The sequence below is a fragment of the Pelophylax lessonae genome (genome assembly GCF_965119305.1).
Source record: "Pelophylax lessonae genome assembly, chromosome: 1".
NCBI lineage: Eukaryota > Metazoa > Chordata > Amphibia > Anura > Ranidae > Pelophylax > Pelophylax lessonae.
The window spans coordinates 113512154-113532302 of NC_138768.1; positions in this window are offsets into that span (position 1 = coordinate 113512154).

Genomic DNA, 20149 nt, shown 5'->3' on the forward strand with positions numbered 1-20149 from the left:
ATGGTATCAGTTGCCAGTGTCAATTTATGATTCAATAAATTTTTATTAGAGTTTTAAAAGAAAAACATAACAAATAGACCATAAAGAACTTACAGCAGGAATATAAAGAAATGTGATTTAACAGATACAAAAGGTAAGCAAGGAGACCCAACTGGGCCCCCCTGATCCTGTCTGAACATAATGATAATATTGTGACCAGGCTAAAAAGGAACAGAAATGAACTTTATCAAGGAAGGTTACCCTTGAATCTTTGTTCCTGGCATACATGGTCATATTTCACAACTTCTGGGCCCCAGAGGGACGCCACCGACCCCAAGCGCCCCCGGTGGGATCATACTGTGCCTATGGGTCGGGGGCCCCCCCAGCCGCCCCTATATAGTTTAAACAAAATTCCATGGAATGTGCATTACTGCAATGAAAGAGTAACCTAAGAAAATATAGAAACTGTATAGCATGGTCAGAGCAATCAAGAAAAGGTATATTAATTGTAGGTCCAGCGTAGGTTCAGGATGGAGGAAGGAAAAGGGAAGAAGGAAGAGTGGTGGGATAGAAGAGGAAAGTAAGAAAAGAAAGAAGGAGGGGGAGGGGAGAAATAGAGGGAGGGGATTCACCATCAAGAAAGAGAAAAACCACCTGTAGGAAGGAAAAAAAAAGAAAAATTTGAGAGTGGAAAACCAGCAGATAGCTACTTTTAATAATTACTGATCATATGGGAGGGTGTAGTTGTGTCCAAATAGACTATTTGCGAATAAATTAGCTTAATGACTTATTATTACATGCAATCACTCTTTCATACAGATGGTGCATATTGACTCTATCCACAACTTCAGATGCATTGGGTGCCAGGGTAGATTTCCACTTGGCCGTAATGTGTAATACGGGCGGCCATAAGGACATGAAATATCACAGTTCTACAATTGGACGGAATACCTTCTAAGTGGAAATTTAATATTGCCATGTGTGGGGTAGTTGATACCTGAATACCAAGGATAGAAGAGATCATGGCAAATACGCTCCTCCAGAAACTGGTCACGCTGCGGCATTCCCACAGTAAGTGAAAGAGCGTACCGGCGTGCCCACAACCTCTCCAACATAGTGGGGAAGTATGAGGGTATATTCGAGACAACCTTACCGGTGTTAAGTAACCCCTATGGAGAACTTTTAGGTTCATGTCCCAGTGGTTAGTACTATGTGTGTAGGAAAAGTTGGATCTAATAGCTCTGTTCCAGGATTCAAGTGGAAAATGGGTTTTTAGGTCCGACTCCCATTTAAGCATAAATTACGTTTTGTTGGGTGGCTGGAGGGTATTGCAAGTAATTGTAGAACCAGGAGATTCCTTTTTTAGTTTGAGTGCTGATGGAAGAAGTTCCCCCCTAAGAAAGTGTGGGACTTCTTGTCCATCAGCACTTAAACTAAAAAAGGAATCTTCTGGTTCTACAATTACTTGCAATACCCTCCAGTCAGTGTCAATTTAGCTGGAATTGCGTAAGTTTCTGACCCAACAGCCCTGTGTAAATTTTCTGAAATTAGTACAGGCTAATGTTCACATATGCAAATATATATCATAACAGTTTGGTAGGGTTCTAAAATTTTTTAAGGTGGTCTTCAATTTCTAGTAAGGAGTAAGGACCTATCTCATGTATTTAATGTGGTCAACTTGAAGTGACCTGGCTTTGGTACTTTGGACTGTAACTACAGGCAATTTTTTAACTGTCCTTAAGGCGGTGTGGTGTAGCTGGGGACTTATCAAACAGGGTTGATACAGCTAGCTCCAGTAAGAAAGGTGCTTGCAAAGACCTTGGATCCAGTACATTTTGGTCATGTTCTTTGTTGTTTTGCCACCCATGAAGCAACGCTTATGCCTCAGCCTTTTGGATCAGTGCTCCTCCATGTAGCATGATGACATCACAGTAGAGACTCTACCTTACACATTATGCATCTAGAGATAATAGATAAAAATTAAAACAGTCAACAAAGCACTCCCAGATGATCAGAGATGTCCCATCAAAGCAACAGGCATGGAGACATAACAGCACCCTCCGATTCCAGGCAGGGTGGGACATCTCTGATCATCTGGGAGTGCTTTGTTGATTGTTTTTGTCTTCATTTATTATCTTTGTAAAAAATTATCCAATTCTGGATGGACATCTCTGGGCTTTTCTATTGTGTTCCCTATATTTGGGAGGATTATCTGACAGCAGTTTAAGGTACCCTGACTGGGTGTGCTCTTCCCTACGATCTGTTGTCTCCACAAGTGCTGGCTCTCCTCTCTATTTCAACTTTAGGACTCCTACTAGTGCTCAACAGAGTGATTACGATATATGCATATGTTACACATGCTTAAACGCTCCTGAAGAAGCAGGAAAGCGAAACATGTCGAGCAACAAGCATTGTGACTGACACAGTTTGTCTATGTATATGCATATGTGTAATGGATAAACTTTTTTTAAATGTTTCATTGGGGAGCAACTGTATACCCCATATCTTTTTTAATTTTGTTTTAACCACTTGCCGACCGCCTCAAGTACACATACTGCAGCGGTCAGCCCCGGCCAGGCAAAGTGACGTACCGGTACGTCACTAGCCTGTCACTAGCTTGAGAGCCAATAGCGGGCGAGCGCGCGCCCGCTGAGGCACGCGCCCGCCCGCCCTGGCTCGTTCCCTAACAAGTCAGTGCGTGTGACCGGCGGACCCGATGTCCGCCGGTCACTCGCGATTGTTCGCCGGGAAGGGAGAAAGGCAAGCGGGTAATGTAAACAAGCCGCCTGTCATTCTCCCCTGTGTAAAAATGGAGATCAGATGGTTCTACTATGTAGGACCGTTGATCTCTGTTTTCACACTAGTAGCCATGTCCAATCACAGTTAGAAGCACGCCCCTAGGACACACTTAACCCCTCCCTCTCCAATACAGTTAACCCCTTCCCTGCCAGTGTCATTTTTACAGTAACAGTGCATATGTATAGCACTGATTACTGCAGTAATGTCACTGGTAACCCCAAAAGTGTCAAAAATGTCAGTCAAGGGTCCGATCTGTCCGCTGCAATGTCGCAGTCCCGCAAAAAAAATCGCAGATCGCCGCCATTACTCGTTAGAAAAAAAACACCAAAAATGACAAAAATCTTTCCGTTTGTTAGTAAACGCGATAACTTTTGCGCAAACCAATCAAAATACACTTTTTGCGATTTTTTTACCAAACATATGTAGCATAAAACAAATTGGCCGAAAATGTTAAAAAGTTTGATTTTTACATTTTTTTGGGGGAATTTCATATAAAAAAATTTGAAAAATATTGTTATTTTTGCAAAATTGACGCTCTTTTTTTGTTTATAGCGCATGATCAAAAAATCGCACAGGTGATCAAATACGACCAAAAGAAAGCTCTGTTTGTGGGTAAAAAAGGACGTCAAATTCGTTTAGGTACATCATCGCACGACCGTGCAATTGTCTGTTAAAATCACGCAGTAAAAAATCGCAAAAAAAACCCTGGTCAGGAAGGGGGTAAAATCTTCCGGGCTTAAGTGGTTAAATAAAAATAGTTTTTACTAGTTTCTGTGTTGTGGCACCATTCAAATCCCATCTATTCATATTTGTTCAAACCTTTTGTGATTATTAATTGCACAAGTGTGTTTTATTGTTATGTTTAGTAGACTGGTGACACATACAGTATGTATTGCCTATCTTGCACGTTTTTAAGGACTTCTATATCTGCTATTTATTTATATATTTGTTTAATGTATTTACTTATTTATTTAGTTTAAAGTTTGGGTTTAGTGCTGCACGTTTAAGATCATTATTTGATACCCTAGTATTGCTTTTGCCTGTCTAGCTCTCCTCTATCTACAAGTGAAAAGGTACATTTATGCCTCGTTTCCACTGAGCGATACGGTATGGTTCGGTGCGGTACGCAATTTTTGCCGTTTCCGTTGTCAAAAGTTGTGAATGGTACCCTAATTCCGAACCATATGGTACCATTTTTTTGGTACCCTTTCATTGTGGTACCAAGTACATTAGTACCATACCAACAGGGTGGAGCTATACTGCTGAGGTACTGTTGAGCTGAGGTACTGTTGGCGGTGGAAACGCAAGCCTGATCAAGGTTTACTGTACCGAACCGTACCAAACCAAACCGTACCGCTCAGTGGAAACGAGGCATTTTTCAAGCTGCTGAACATTCACAGGTATACAGCAAATAGTCTGCTTTGTTCTGCACTATAACAATAGGAAACAATGGAGCCTGCAGAGTATTGACCATGTGCCACCAGTTTTACATGACATTCATAACCAAGCACCACCAAGAACAGGACAATAAGAGAAATGACAATGCATGTATATGCTGGCCAGAGATGTGCAGCATGCACTCAGTACTTATCTCAACTTGTCCCACAGAATTAAAAACAGAAAAAAAAAAACAGAAAAAAGAAAATAAGCAGGAGTGTTATTCTATACTAGTTATAATGTGTTATGAACTAAATGTACTGTCTATGTTCTGGTACTAGGTCTGAGATATTTTTCTTTTCTACAAATGCCATTGAGCGAGGCAAACCATTTTTCATGCTTGAGCTCATCAACTCTGTCTCTGCCTTGACCCATTTCCAGTAAATGCCTTCCATTGTATTATAACAGAAGCATGTATGCTGTGACTAATCAGGTATGTGTGCTGCAGTTTGTATGCGACATTGTCACTTAAAGCTGTGCGTCAAGCTTCACTAACAAATGTTTTTCATATATCTAATGTTATTACATTTTTTTTCAGTTAAAGAATAAAACATATATTTTCTTGTTTTGCTTCAATATTTTATTTTATCTGGATATCAGAGGCCTTGTCACTTACACTAAACAGGACACTTATGTATGTTTATGAATTATGAATGCATATTTATAAAGCACTGAATGGGACATTGACTAAACCTGAACTGGTGGTGAATTAACCCATACCATTTTAAAAACATGCAACTGGAAGATTCACCTGCAGTGAATGTTTGCTGAATGTGAGATTTACTGCCATAGTGTTGCAACAGCAGCATATAAGTGAAGAGGGGTTACACAAGATACATGTCAGCTATAGAGATACAATGGAAATAACAAAAATCTACACACCCCTGTTAAAATGTCAGGTTTCTGTGATGTAAAAAAATGAGACAAAGATAAATAATTTCAGAACTTTTTCCACCTTTATTGTGACCTATAAACTGTACAACTCAATTGAAAAACAAACTGAAATCTTTTAGAGTCGGTTCACACTGGGGCAACATGACTCTGCACGACTTCGGGAGGCGACTTGTCAGTCCCGTGCACCACGACTTCGGAGCGACTTGCAGGGACTTCACATAATGGAAGTCTATGCAAGTCGCTCCGAGGTCGCCCCGAAATAGTACAGGACCCTTTTTCTAAGTCGGAGCGACTTGTGTCGCTCCTATTAGAACGGGTCATGTAGCGGTCAATGGACCGCGAGGGAGCGCGACTTGTCAAGCTGACAAGTCGCCTGACAAGTCGCGCTAATGTGAACCGAGTCTTGGGGGGGGGGGGTGAAGTAAAAATAAAAAACTAAAATATTGTGGTTGCATAAGTGTGCACTCCCTCCTATGACTGGGGATGTAGCTGTGTTCAGAATTAAGCAATCACATTCAAACTCATGTTAAATAGGAGTCAGTAAACACCTGCCATCATTTCAAGTGCCTCTGATTACCCCAAATAAAGTTCAGCTGTTCCAGTAGGTCTTTCCTGACATTTTCTTAGTTGCATCCTATAGCAAAAGCCATGGCCTGCAGAGAGCTTCCAAAGCATCAGGATCTCATTGTTAAAATGTGTTAGCTTAAAGAAGGGTACAAAAGAATTTCCAGGACATCCTTGGGTGAATTTCAGTTAACGATGGGTTAACTGGGGACATAGAGGTCTCTGTGGATAGTTTGGTTATTGTCTCCGAACCGGTGTGTTGGGGCTGGGGGTCTATAAAATTACCCAGTTTTGGGTATAGTGCCTCCAAAGATCAGCTACCTTTATACACATACTGTATTCCTGTTTTAAATAAATAGTTTTTCCTTTCTATTGTTACATGGTAATAAAAGGCTGCTTTGGCTAATTTGTATCCAAACTCTGGTGGGGTCTGGTTATTGGTGGGTTTAGGTACAGAATTGGCTTTGGATGGCCTAGCAGGTAATCTTATTAGGAATGTGGACATCTGTTCTACGTCAGTCATGCTTTGGGGCTGTCATGCTTTGGGGCCTTAGTTAAGGTAGAGAGAATTATGAACAGTTCCAAACACCAGTCAATATTGGCACAAAACCTTCAGGCTTCTGCTAGATAGCTGAACAAGAAGCTGAACATTTCAGCATGACAAAGACCCAAAGCATGCAACCAAATCAACAAAGGTATTCCTTCATCAGAAGAAGATTAAAGTTTTGGAATGGTCCAGTCAGAGCCCAGACCTGAATCCGATTGAAAATCTGTGGCGTGATCTGAAGAGGGCTGGGCACAGGTGATGCCCTCGCAATCTGACAGTGTTTTTGCAAAGAACAGTGGGCAAATATTGCCAAGTCAAGATGTGCCATGCTGATAGACTCATATCTAAAAAAAAAGTGCTGTAATAAAAAAGGTGCTTCAACAAAGTATTAGTTTAAGGGTGTGCACACTTATGCAACCATATTTTAATTATATATATATATATATATATATATATATATATATATATATATATTTTTTTTTTTTTTTTACTTCCCTCCACCTAAAAGATTTCAGTTTGTTGTTTAACTGAGTTATACAGTTTTTAGGTCACATTAAAAGTGGAAAAAGTTTTGAAATGATTTATCTTTGTCACATTTTTTTTACATCACAGAAACCTGACATTTTAACAGGGGTGTGTAGACTTTTTTTATATCCACTGTACTTCTACATCTAGCTATGACTGTATAAACCAGTATTATGCTATTATTAAAGGGTTTGTTACCCCCAACATTTCATATTCCTGATATGTGCCTGCTTTTCCATGTACTTGTATGAGAAAATATCATGTTCTCTTTGTATTGCTTCCTTTAAATCCCTGGTGTTCCTGCCAGTGCCTCTACTTTCCTATTAAAAACTGACCATCCTAAGCAGAAGAGCACACTGTGGTCAGTTCTCTAGCTGTGCTGGGAACTCAGCCTCCTCTCCTCCAATGATCAGACTTGTCCTGACACGCCGCCTGCTGCACAGCCATTCACTGGCAAGCCTATTGTACTGTTGCTTCTCCTCCCACCAGCTCTTATGCAGCTGAGAACAAAGGGAATCTGATCAATTTTTAAAAAAGGGAGAAAAGGTATTTATAATGTTTTTATATCTATACAATAATGTTTTTTAAAGCCTTTCACTTCTATTTTAAAATTGGTTGTTTTACAATGTGATCATTTACAGCCAGTTTAAAATCCAGATCTGGGCAGAATTACTTTTACAGGTTTGCAGGAGGCAAACATCCTTGTTCCTCAGGAGGACTGTGCTGTCATGCATGAAAACTTCTATCTCTTGCAAATCAGTTTGTTTACATGCCGGAGAAAGTACAGGTTTTCCAGGCCTGTGGCCTGATGGGGGACTGCCACTGTCACCAGTTACCTTTCCAGCCCATGTGAACTGTGGCCCTGGACATGAACCACTCTGGCATCTTTGTGTTGTTGTTTTATCGTAGATAAAATGGGATGGGAGAAGGGAATGAGTGGGATACTCCTTTAGGCTTCAACTATATACACTTGGGACTTCGTACCTGAAAAATGCCTGTTGGCGCTTCCTTGACGCCAGCCGACGCCAACCAACGCTCACTATCTCTGAGAACACTCTGTAACTTAAGAGAGGTGCTGAATCCTCGACTTGTAGTCCAGAAGATCTAAGATTGTGAAATTGTAAAACCAACGACACTGTTATACTGCAACAAGTCACTGAATACTTCCCTCCCACCTTGCTTTGGCTTGAGGTAGTGTGTTGTAGAATCCTGTCAAACTGTACATTCCAACTGGCACGCAATGTACAATTCAGGGCCCAATAGTAGGTGCCCCCTTTAGCCTTGAACTTTTCAGGGTTCACTATCTAGGCGGCACCCCCCTCTGTAACTTCAGGGTCCTCAGCCTAGGTACCCCCTTTCAGCTAGCTGGCACTGGATGCCAGAACCTCTTCCGGAGTGGTCCCCTCTAACTCTGGCAGACCCCCAGGGACAATCCGCACGACCTGTGTAGGCTTTCCTGGGACCGAACCCGTCTCTCTCTCCGCAGGTTCTCGGAACACCGGATCCCCTCAGCTCAACTCAGCACTCTCTGGATTCTCAGGCGACACCCCGAGACATCCACCTTCCTCAGACAGGAGAAGAGACAGCTGCGCTCTCCATCCTGGGACTCTGCTCCCGCCAAAGACATTTGTCATGTGCCACCTCCAAACTTATACCCACCCCCAGAATCCTTTGCAGCACAATCTGCCTTCTGGGGTAGTTACAAGCCTGGATGTGTCCCTTGATTGGGTTTCCTCCACCACCCTATGAGAAGCCTCTCACAGGAGCCAGTGGGGAGACTCCCCCTTCAGCAGGCACACCTGGAAACCATGACACCCTGACTAATAAATTACAGCCCTGCTGTTGGCAGACAAGGCCCACTATACCTTTACCTAGCACCTACCTGTAGGGTGCTACAGTTGTTTTCTCATTCCCGGATAAGATGTCATGGCCTGGTCAGCTCTGTTCGCACCTCCCATGGTGTTATTGTAATCCATCACGAGTTGTGGTTTCATTATGTCTTTTCCACCTTTTGTGTGTACCATGACAGTAGAGGTGTTATGCACTGTACTCATTAGGCACACATCTTTTTTGACACGCCATCTCAGTGCCATCATTTTACCTTTCTGCCAGGCAATTATTTCTCCTGCCTTGCACTTTTTATTGGCAAAGGTTGGCGGCATGTCACGCCGCTTAGCCCTAAAGGTCTCATATGCTCCCGTCTTGTTGTGTAGAAGGAACTTATGGAGTTCTGGAGAAGTGTAAAAATTGTCTGTGGTTACACATTATCCCTGATTCAGCAATGGCTCATCAAAGTAAGAACCAAAGCGGTTGCCATTCCATAACTACTGAATCGTTCCTTGAATTTGGCTCCTTTCCCTGTGTATAGGACCGAATTCCATATGTAACCAGTGCTTGATTCACATAGCATGAATGATTTTATGCCAAATTGTGCTCTCTTTGACGCTATATACTGTATCCAGCTGAGTCTTCCTTTGTAGGCCATTAGACTTTCGTCTATAAAAATGTCTCTATCTGGTACATAGGTCTGCTGGAAATGTTTCAGAATAATTTGATAAACCTCCCAAATATTTTTGAGTTTTGGAGCTGGATGAGAAGTCTCATCAAATTATTCATTATTTGCAAAGTGCAAATCTTTCATAATGAGAGAAAATTTGTATTCCGTGCCAAAAAAAGGAGTGGCTTTTAATTTGTTGGTTGTCCAATACCGCTTCTGCAGGGGTTTCCCCACCACTCTCTGCAGAATAATTAGGCCCAGAAACTTCCAGATGTCCTCTTTGGTCACTGGTTCCCACATTCTGCTCCTTGAAAACCTCTGATGCGCAGCAGCTTGTTGCTCCTGGTATCGATTTGTTTCCGTAACAATCTTTTCAATAACCTCATCGGTCAAAAAGAGTTGGAGGTATGCCAAGGGGTTGTCATCCTCAACATCCACTTTGATACCAGGTGTTCCAGTAAACGGAAATCTTGGGGGCGCTACGTGCTCCGTACCGCAGTCAATCGAGCACCAAGTCCGCACATCGCTGGGCACAGTCGCAGGATCATCGCTGAAATCGCTTTCTGTGTCCGATGACGAACTTCCCCACGAATCGCTGTCACTCAATTCTGCAAGTCATTCTGTATTGCTGTCACTGTTTTCCAGCAGGTTATATACCGCTTTTGAGGTGGCAGCGCGCTTTTCTGATGCCATGGTCGTTCTGCAGTTTCCAGACACAAAGTACAGAAAAACTGCAGGAAGGGCACTTGAGAAAGTACTGGGGGCAAACTAAGACCAATTTATTTTATTTTAGTAATGTAATCCAATAGGATTACAATATATCAATGTGTTTGTGTTTTTAACTTTTTGAATTTGCCGCCGGTTCCACCCCCCTGCGACGCGACGCTCGCAGGAGACGGAAGCCAGGGCACACAGCATCAGGCAGAAGATCCGGCCGCCGTACACTACATTCAATACATCGCAGGATCCCACTAATGGAACTGAAATTCCTGCCCCTTAGTTATTTAAGAACTGTCAGCCGGAGGAGCAGGAAGTCAGCGACGAGTGGTGACCTCTCTTTCTTTTTTTTTTTGGGTCCCTGTGTTTTTATTTCTTTTTAAAACTTTTTTTTAGTGAATGAGTAGGGGTACAATGTACCCCATACTCATTCACATGTTAAAGGGGGCTTCCAAATTACGATAATCCCCCTGCCCGCAGACCCCCACAACCCCTGGCCAGGGTTGTGGGGAAGAGACCCTTGTCCCCATCAACATGTTAAGGGCATGTGGCCTGGTATGGTTGAGGAAGGGGGGCTCTCGCTCATCCCCCCTTTCCCGGTCTGCCAGGCTGCATGCTCCGATAAGGGCCTGGTATGGAGGGACTCCCACACGTTTTTTTTTTGTTGTCAATTCGTGTTCAAAATTGAGAACATGTGCAATTCAGATGTGTTCCAATAGAAGGCAATGAGCCTGTAATTCTCATCTAAATCACACCGCAGTGCTCAGAAAAGGCACAGGACTCTTAAAATTTGCATTAAAATCACACTGCTGCCGCACCGCAGATATGTGAACCGGCTCCATAGAAAGCTGCTTTGGTTCACATGTCATGCGACTCAGATATGGTTCAAAATGCAGCCAATTTGCATATATGTGAACAGAGTCTTACACTTATTATAACTCAGGCTGCTTGAATGTGTGGAAAATCTTCTTCAATATTACAGAACAAGTTTTCAATGTTTCCTATTTTTTTTTTCATACGGAGTAATATAGTCATTCTGTATTTGGCTGGAGTATCAGAAAATCTAAACAGAAGAGGGTGAACCCAAAATCCTTCCTACCAGCATCATTCAACCCAGAAGACTGAGAACATCCTTTTAGTGCAGGCTGTCATGGACCCAAAAGGCTTTACCATGCCGCCCCCCAACACTAACAATTTAAAGATGCAGAGAGCCCTGCTGACTTGATGACATGGGGGGACCCAGAGTTAAACCTAAAGGGAAGTGAGAAACATATTTTGAACAATGAGAACTGGTTCACAAGAGGTATGAAAGAGGCCATCAAAGTAAAGTTGAAACAAATCTCTCAGGATTATGCTGTGGATTATTTCTTATTATAACTCAAGCGGCAATGATGAGTGGCAAAAACTTCTTTGGTATTACAGAACAACTCCAGTTGAATGTGGCTAACTACTACGAGGAAAGCTAAAGCATATTTTCATGCTCAGAAACAATTGATTGCAAAGGATACCACTTTTTGCTCCACTTTTTTTATTTATAAAACACCAAATGTCTTTGCTTTCAGGAATAACATCTGAACACAAAGTTTCACAAAGCAAGTAAAGCTATTTAAACACTTTTTCCTGCTGTTTTTACTGGTCCCAGTCCCAGAACTTCTTCTTGTCAAGACATTAGAAGTGGAAAGGTCAGAAATTCAATCACACTTTAGGCACAGATTGTTTTATACAACCCACGTACACCAATATATAATTACCTTACATAAATTAATTGGTGCATCTAATTCAAGAAATAAATTATAATGTATAATTAAGTTGATGTCAATTTTACATATTAAATTTATTGGTTTTATTTATTGTTGTGGTAGACACAATTATGGGTTGACAGGCTTTTGTTCGTGTCAGGCCTTCTTATCTCACCATAGACTTTAATGGGAATTCATAAGCAGCTTAATGCAGATTGATGCAGTTTAGGGGGACAACAGCAGCTCACCTGCCAATGAACTCTGAATAATCTTCTTTTTTGTTGATTTTATCAATGGTTGTCACACCAAATATGATTTTGATATTGCACCTGCATCATTTTGTGCCATCACGATAATTATTATATATTTTTATCAATGAAGTACTTTGATTTTAAACTAATTTATATTTAGAAAATGATTAATATGTATTCTCAATCTCAAAAGCAGAAAAGTCATTTTCCTCTGTTCAACTTTCAATAAAGATTTGATTGTGAAAAAAAAAAAAAGTCCTACTGTCAGTATTTTTTGCTTGTCTGTGTCCTGTTAAATGGTTTTCTCTTCATCTCCTATCCTAGAGACACACCAGCAAGCAGAAGGAAATCTCTATAAAGTTAGGGAAAATCCCCCTTAGATAGTTTCTACTGGAACAGATGTCCCCATTAAAAGATTTACTCTAACCTCTTATTCTGATGACAAGTATACAATTTGAAACTTCCCATCACTTTCTGCGCCAGAGACAATGGTCACCAGGACAAATAAAGAGGGTCAACCTCCATTGTGAGGACACACACAACAATAATATCCTGAGGGATTTAAACATGTCTCCATCCAACAGTTAAAGAAAAAGGTTTTGGCTTTAGAAAAAGTGTTTTCTAGTGATCATACCAAATACAATGCCCTCTCACTGCCTTCCAATGCAGCAATGGTAATGTCCCCCTTCCATGCACACTCTCACTACAAGACGGCAAGTCACAGTACCAACTTTTGTTGTGTAGTCTCCGCATTGATATATTTCTTTACACTGTTTAAGGTCAAGAAGAGGCACCCGGGGCGTCAGTCTTTGTTTAAAACCATGTTAAAAAATATCTAACAGTTAAAGTGTAAATCCACTTTTGTTGAGAAAATAAAAACCCCCTCTGGGTGATCTATGTACATTGCAAGCAAAAAAAAAAAAAAAAAACTTTGCAGCAGAGTTCTTCCTTTTTCTACTCCAAAGAAAAAACGGAAAATTGATATCAAATACTTACCGTAATTTTCCTTTCCTGATGGACTCCATGGCAGCATACGTTTGGACCCCACTCCCATAAATCTTTGCTCCCTTTCAGCATCAGTGTTCTGTAACTAGCCTACTCAGGAATTGGGAGGGGACTCCTGCTGCCATGGAGTCCATCAGGAAAGGAAAATTATGGTAAGTATTTGATATCAATTTTCCGTTTTCCTGACAGACTCCATGGCAGCATACGTTCGGGAAATAACTCGCTATACACTCCCGGGTGGGAAGATGCTGAACAAAGAAAACTTTAATTGGCACTGTCAACTGACAAAACTTGAACGCCAAAGTTAACTGAAGATAAGGCAGCAGGTTCAACACAGTAATGTGTAAGGAAGGTATTCACAGATGACCAAGCGGCTGCTTTGCAGATCACATCAGGCGCGACGTGTTTAGAAACTGCCCAGGATGTAGCAATGCTTCTGGTAGAATAAGCCGTAATCGCCTCTGGAGGAGCCAAGCCTTTTGCTCTATATGCCCATTGTATAGCCTGGACAATCCATGCAGCCACCGCTCTTGAAGATGCACGAGTACCTCTCTTATTCCCATGGAGAAGAACAAACAGGAAATCCGATTGACGGAAGGAGGATGTGGCCTCTAAGTATTGACTCAGAGTGTCTCCCACATCTAAAGGATGGACTAAGGATTCATCATTTGTTCTGAAGGTGGGCAGAACTATCTCAGAATTTCATGGAAGACAGATGTAACTTTAGGGTTTGACCCCAACGTAGGGATTAGGACCACCCTGTCCTGAAAAAAGGTCAGAAAAGGCTCTTTGCAGCCCAAATTGTGTATCTCTGAGACCCTCTTGGCAGAGGTGATAGCCACCAGAAATACCGTCTTCAACGTAAGCTCCCTGATGGACATGGAAGCAACCTCTTTCGAAGCAAAGAACTCCAGGACCAACGGAAGATCCCATTTCGGGAATCTAGGTTTTCTCTGCGGCCTGAGCCTGACTGCGCCCTTAAAAAACTGTTGGATCAGTTGATGTCTTGCCCACTGAATTCTGGTGAAAGCTGAGATGGCAGAAACTTGCACCCGGAGAGAAGAGACCGAGAGGGACAGATCTAAACCAGACTGTAGGAAACTCAATACTTGCTGAATGGTAGGTGCCCCTGCTGGACCCAAACCCTGGGCTTGATGACTCAGAAACCTTGCCCAGATTCTCTCATACACTCTGTTGGTGCTAGCCCTCCTCGAGCTCATAAGAGTGGGAATCACCTCTTCTGGACATCCGAGGGCCTCCAGCCTCTCCCTCTCAAGAACCAGACCTTGAGGTGTAGACGCGCAGGGCACGGATGTAGAGTAGGCCCCTGCGATAGAAGGTCTGGCCTGAGAGGCAGAGGGATCGGATCCCTGAAGCTGAGAAGGGACAGCAGAGGAAACCAAGGCCTGTTGGGCCAGAAGGGAACTATCGCTATGACCTCTACTTCCTCCATCTTCAGTCTCCGAAGGAATTGGAGTACTATTGGCACCGGTGGAAAGGCATAGGCAACTTGGAAGTTCCATCTGTCCTTGAGTGCATTCACCCCGAAGGCTCGAGGATCCCTGAACCTCGTGTAATACTTCTGAAGTTTTTTGTTGTGTGGACTCGCAAAAAGATCCACCTCCAGTGAGACTCCTAGAGACAGAACCCAATTGAACACCTCCTGATGGAGGGACCATTCGTTGTTGTCCAACTGGAATCTGGACAGGAAGTCTGCTTGCGTATTCAATACCCCCGGGACAAAGACCGCTGAGAGGTTGGCCAGGTGTTGCTGGGCCCAAGACATAATTGGATCTGTCTCCTGGAGTAGAGACATGCTGCGGGTTCAACCTTGCCTCTTGACGTATGCCACTGCCGTGGTGTTGTCCATCCTGAGTAACACTGAGGCCCCTTGAGTCAGATGGTGAAAAGCCTGGAGGGCTTTGAAGGCGGCTCGTAGCTCTAGGATGTTGGACACCACTCCGTGACTGGCGAAATTCCACCTGCCCTGTGCCACTTCTGACCGGCAGTGAGCTCCCCAGCCGGTACGAAATTGGAGCAATTGAGTGGCAGTTGGTTAGATTTGCACGGCGTAGCCACCAAGGAAGACACCCCTTCATGAATGGTGTTAGATAAATAATCTGTGACAGGTTCTCTGTCGTCCACTGGTGGAGAAAACCCTTCTGAAAGGGTCTCAGCCTCCACAGAGCCCACTTCACCATGGGTGAGGTAGCCACTAGAGTCCCTACCACCTTTAGACACTGACGAGCAGTGAGCTGGGAGGCAGCGAGGGCGAGAGCCACCCTGCTCTGGACCACTGGAATTTTCTCTTCTGGAAGAGATATGGTGCAATTCACCGTATTGAACAGTGCTCTGAGAAAAACCAGGGACTGCGTGGGCACCAGATGGCTCTTCTCCAGATTGAGAATCCACCCGAACTCCTGAAGAGTACGAATCACCTGCTCCAGATGTAGCAGTAGCTGGGACCTGTCCTGGGACAGAAGAAGGAGATCGTCCAGGTAATGATGTAATCTGATACCTCTGGTTCTGATGAGAGCCACGATTGCCAATAGCGTCTTGGAGAAGGTGCGAGGCGAAGTCGAGAGCCCAAAGGGAAGACATGTAAATTGCATGTGGACATGATTGACAGCAAATCGGAGGAACTGATTATACTCTTTTGCCACAGGAACGTGGAAGTACGCATCTTTTAGGTCTATTGATGCCAACCAATTTCCTGGGAGAACCGAGTGCTGTATTGTAATTAGGGACTCCATCTTGAATCTCTCTCGACGTATAGATCTGTTGAGATAAGTTAGATCTATTACCGGGCGCCAAGTGCCGTTCTTTTTCTGGACAAGAAAAAGAGGCGAATATACTCCTTGACCCCTTTCCTCTTCGGGAACTAGTACGACAGCTCGTTGATCCAGTAGGGTATCTACATAACTGAGAAGAACCTTCTTCTTTTCTGCTGCAGGAGGAAGGGAAGTTGCAATGAACCTGGGTTTGGGAACGTTGTTGAACGTCCAAGAGTGCCCTTGCGACACAACATTCAGAACCCAGAGATCCTGGATCGAGGCCGCCCAGACGTCCCGAAATTGGAGCAACCTGGCCCCTACCGGAACAGACTGGACGGGACCAACCTCAAAAGGATTTGGTGGCCTCCCGGTCACCGGACGAAGAGCCCTTGGGGCCTTTCTGAAAGGAGGACTATCTTGACTTCCAGCTTCTCCCATAGGATTTTCCTGGTTTGTAGCTGCGCGCTTCCATAGAACGATTAGCGTTTTGCCTCCTTGGGAAAGAGCGTTTCTGATTGCTTGGGCGTTTGTCCTGGGGAAGGAACCCAGATTTTCCACCCGTGGCCCGAGTTATGGCTGCATCTAGTTTATTCCCAAAGAGGGAAGAACCCTCAAAGGGAATCCTACACCAAGCCTGTTTAGAGGCAGCATCGGCAACCCAGGGCCGAAGCCAAAGGGCACGTTTGGCCGTAACAGAGGCCAGCATAACCCGGGCCAAAAGGCGAATAGTATCTAAGGAAGCCTCCCCCAAGAAGCCCGCTACCATCTTCAGCTCCTGTATAGGAGAACTTTGGAGCACTTCCTCCGAAACTCCTCCAAGAGTATCTTCGAGGGCATTAACCCAAACCTCCATGGCCTTGGAAATTGTAGCCAAAGCCATTGCTGGCTTACAGGCCATGCGGCCGATAGGTATGCACGCTTAAGATCAGCGTCAATCCTCCGATCCAAAGGATCTCTAAATGATGCTGTATCCTCCATTGGGAGAGTGACGTGTTTCGCCAGACGCATCACTGCTGCATCCACACTAGGAGATGACTCCAAGTATTTCACCTTTTCCTGTTTAAAAGGATAGAGCTTCGATACTTTAGTGGTCATGGAATTTTTCCTTTCCACTTTGCTCCATTCTTCCGACATTATATCTCCCAGTTCCTCTAGAAATGGGAAATTTAAACGCTCTTTGCATAACTGCTTGAAATATTTCTTCTGCTTAGGAGAAGAGACAGCAGGATCCTCCCAGTCAAGGGCCTCTCTCACCGCTTTAACTAACGGAGACACGAGGGCAAATTCAAATCCAGTACCGGAGTCATCGAATCGGAATCGGACTCAGACGGGAGGATAGATGTATGGCTGGGTTGGGAGGACTCAAACGGATCCTGAACCGACAAATCTCTGTCAGGAGAGCGTGACGGACCCGCAGAAGTGCTTGGCTTATGCAATTCAGCAAGAGAGTCCTTTAAAACTCTGCGTACCACCTCCTCAATATGTTTGTCCATTTTTTCCCTTTCACCTGTAGCTTGGGTATAACAGGGTTTGCACAAAGAGGAACCGTCTGGTATCAGGGTACGGCAACCCCAGCATTTTTTCCCTTGCGGGCGTTCTGAGCTGCCATGGTGCGAGGAGGAATGGTGCTCACGTCCCCTGCTGTGGGAGGAGCTGCGCTTAGACTTAGATGAGGAGCACTGGTGTTGCGTATTTGCATGACTGTCTTCGCTGCGTGTGCGGGGCTGTTGATCAGACCTAAGAGAGCTAGAAAGAGCAGGCTGGCCACTAGGGGGTGGCGATGAGTCCATTGCTCGAGTAAACTCAATGGTGCACTAGTTAGGGATAGGAATCCTAATAGGAAGAGGACATAACCATCAGTCCCATTTACCCAGAAAGCAAGACCCCCAGGGGAAGGAATCTTCTTACCTTAACCACAGGACCGGAGTCTGGGGGAGGCTACCGATATGCCGACCTTCCCGCCAGCTCCGGTCTAATCCTAAGTTTAAATAGACCGCCGGGCCGTGACACGCCGTATTGCGCAACCGCGCGTGACGTCAGACCGCACCACTGCGCATGCGCGACAACTCCGATACTCAGAGCGTACTGCACATGCCCAGAAGCGCCGAACAACCCGGAAGTAGTGGCAAAGACCGTGGCGGCGGCCAAGAAGCACCATAAGTAAGTACTAAGCCACAGAACTAGCAAACCCTGAGCAATAACTGACAGAAAAACACCCTAGACACGAGCATAGACAAAAAAGGCACTAAAAATGAAAGATAAGCATAAAATGAGGAAAAGAAATGGTCCCATATAAGGGCTTACCACCCTCCGATAGAATAACCGAATCCAGGAGACGCAACACCAGCTTGTGCCTTCAGGCAATAAAGGGCCACCCGCAGCAGCAGGGCTCTCTCGGCCAAACCACATAGCTCCAGCTAAGGGTCTCTTCCATTGCCCCCTCCATACCCCGCTAAGAGCCAGGGCTTATCGGAGACTCCAAAACTCAGTCTGCCACCGATATACAGGACCAGATAGTAGGAACATCAGACATATGTATGAGGAGGACGAAAAAGGAACACTGATGCTGAAAGGGAGCAAAGATTTATGGGAGTGGGGTCCAATGTGGTAGGAGAGAAGGCGGAGCCTACCCGAACGTATGCTGCCATGGAGTCTGTCAGGAAAGCTGTTTTTCCACTACGTCCTTGCTAAACGGATTCCTGAATGAGAGGGTCTGCACTCACTATAACCACCTGGTGCACATTCAGTGATTTCATGATAAAGGTTGCAGTGTCTGCATCCTTTTATTTTTGGGGGTGTCGGGCATTCTGTACACCAACAGTGTACAGAATGCTTTAAGATTGTCAAATTGCATTTATTATTGCGTTACATTTTTTGACAGTTTTAGAAAATTACCACAGCTTCAGTTTAAAATGAAAGTACATTTTTAGTTATACATTACTAAAGGGTTAGAATGACAATTTTATTATTTTCAAGAAAAAAAATGTTTTGAATTAGGCTCCATTCACACCAATGCATTTTTTGATGCTTTTATGAAAACACATTTCATGCATTATTTTTAACATGGGTTCCTATGAAACGCATTCACATCAATGCATTTTTGGGCCTCTGCTTTTTGGAAAGGGTCAGTGACATTTGTAGATGCAAAACTGTGCTTTTTTTGCTTTTTTGGTTGAATCAAAGGAGAAGCTGCAAAAAAGTAGTGCACTAATACTGTGATTTTGCCAGGACTTGCATTTTTTATTCTGCCCAACAACAAATTTCCCAAAAAATAAAAAGCATAAAAAATGAAAAGTTTTTGGCAAAATCGCAGTAAAAAAAAGTGCAAAAAGCACAGCATCTTTATGAAACGCTCAAAAGCAAACTGCATAGCTGTGAATGAAGCCTTACAATTACTTTTACGTGGATTTACAGGTATCTTGGGTTTTTTTTTTTTTGTTTATTTTTGCATATGTAACATTTTGCTTTGTTACTGTGAATGGAGATTTGTATTTAACCACAAAATGACAGTACTCAGCACTTCTCTTCATGACAGCCTTAATACAGGTGTTCCGAGACTGCTGGGAATTGTAAGCTGAAAACAGAACTTTCTTCACAGTTAAGCTGAAGTTAAACTACAGAATCCATGAACCATCTCAAAGAGGTAGGAGCATATAAAAGTAAACCAGGAGGACACCAGCATAGTTAGAGAGAGGACAAGAGGTTGGGAGACCATGAGAATACAGATGAGAGCGTCAGCATCCAGCATTGTGCATTGAGCACCCATGCACTAGCGACAATCGAGTCCCCTGTACAGGATCCAATACCCATCGCTTCCCAGGCTGTTCCCCGTGAAAGCGTCCGGCTGATCGGCTCTACAGGAAGTGATGACCGGGAGGATACCTTTGACCCAGAAGTCAATCTCCGCAGCCGCCAGTTCAGCCACATGGAGGGGTAGAACGCCGACGGGTTTGAGTGACAACTACAGGTTAACTGGACCTGGGGGACCGTGCCGCAAAATACCGTTACTCATCCTCCCTCTCTATATGATCAACACACTGGCATACAAAGAAGTTCATGTTAAGGTAACTCTATGACCCGTTGATTCCGCTTACACGGACGGTGTGTTTTCATCTGCATTAACTATCTACCCCATTTATATTGACTGGCTATTTGAGACCCACCTTGAATTCCATCAAGTGATTTCTGCGGTTCCCATTTGTTCCCAATATCAAGGACTTTCCTTGCTTTGATGATTTAATTTTGAATTCTTCGCAGACCATCAAGTTTACATCTTTCAACACCTTTTAATGTTTGTGGGGTCACCCACCGCAGTCAACGACTTAATTTTGGACAATCTTGTCGGCAGTTAATTGCAGGTTGGAAGGTTGGAATTCCTTTACACCATCAATATTCCCCTCAGGAAATATCTTATTACATTG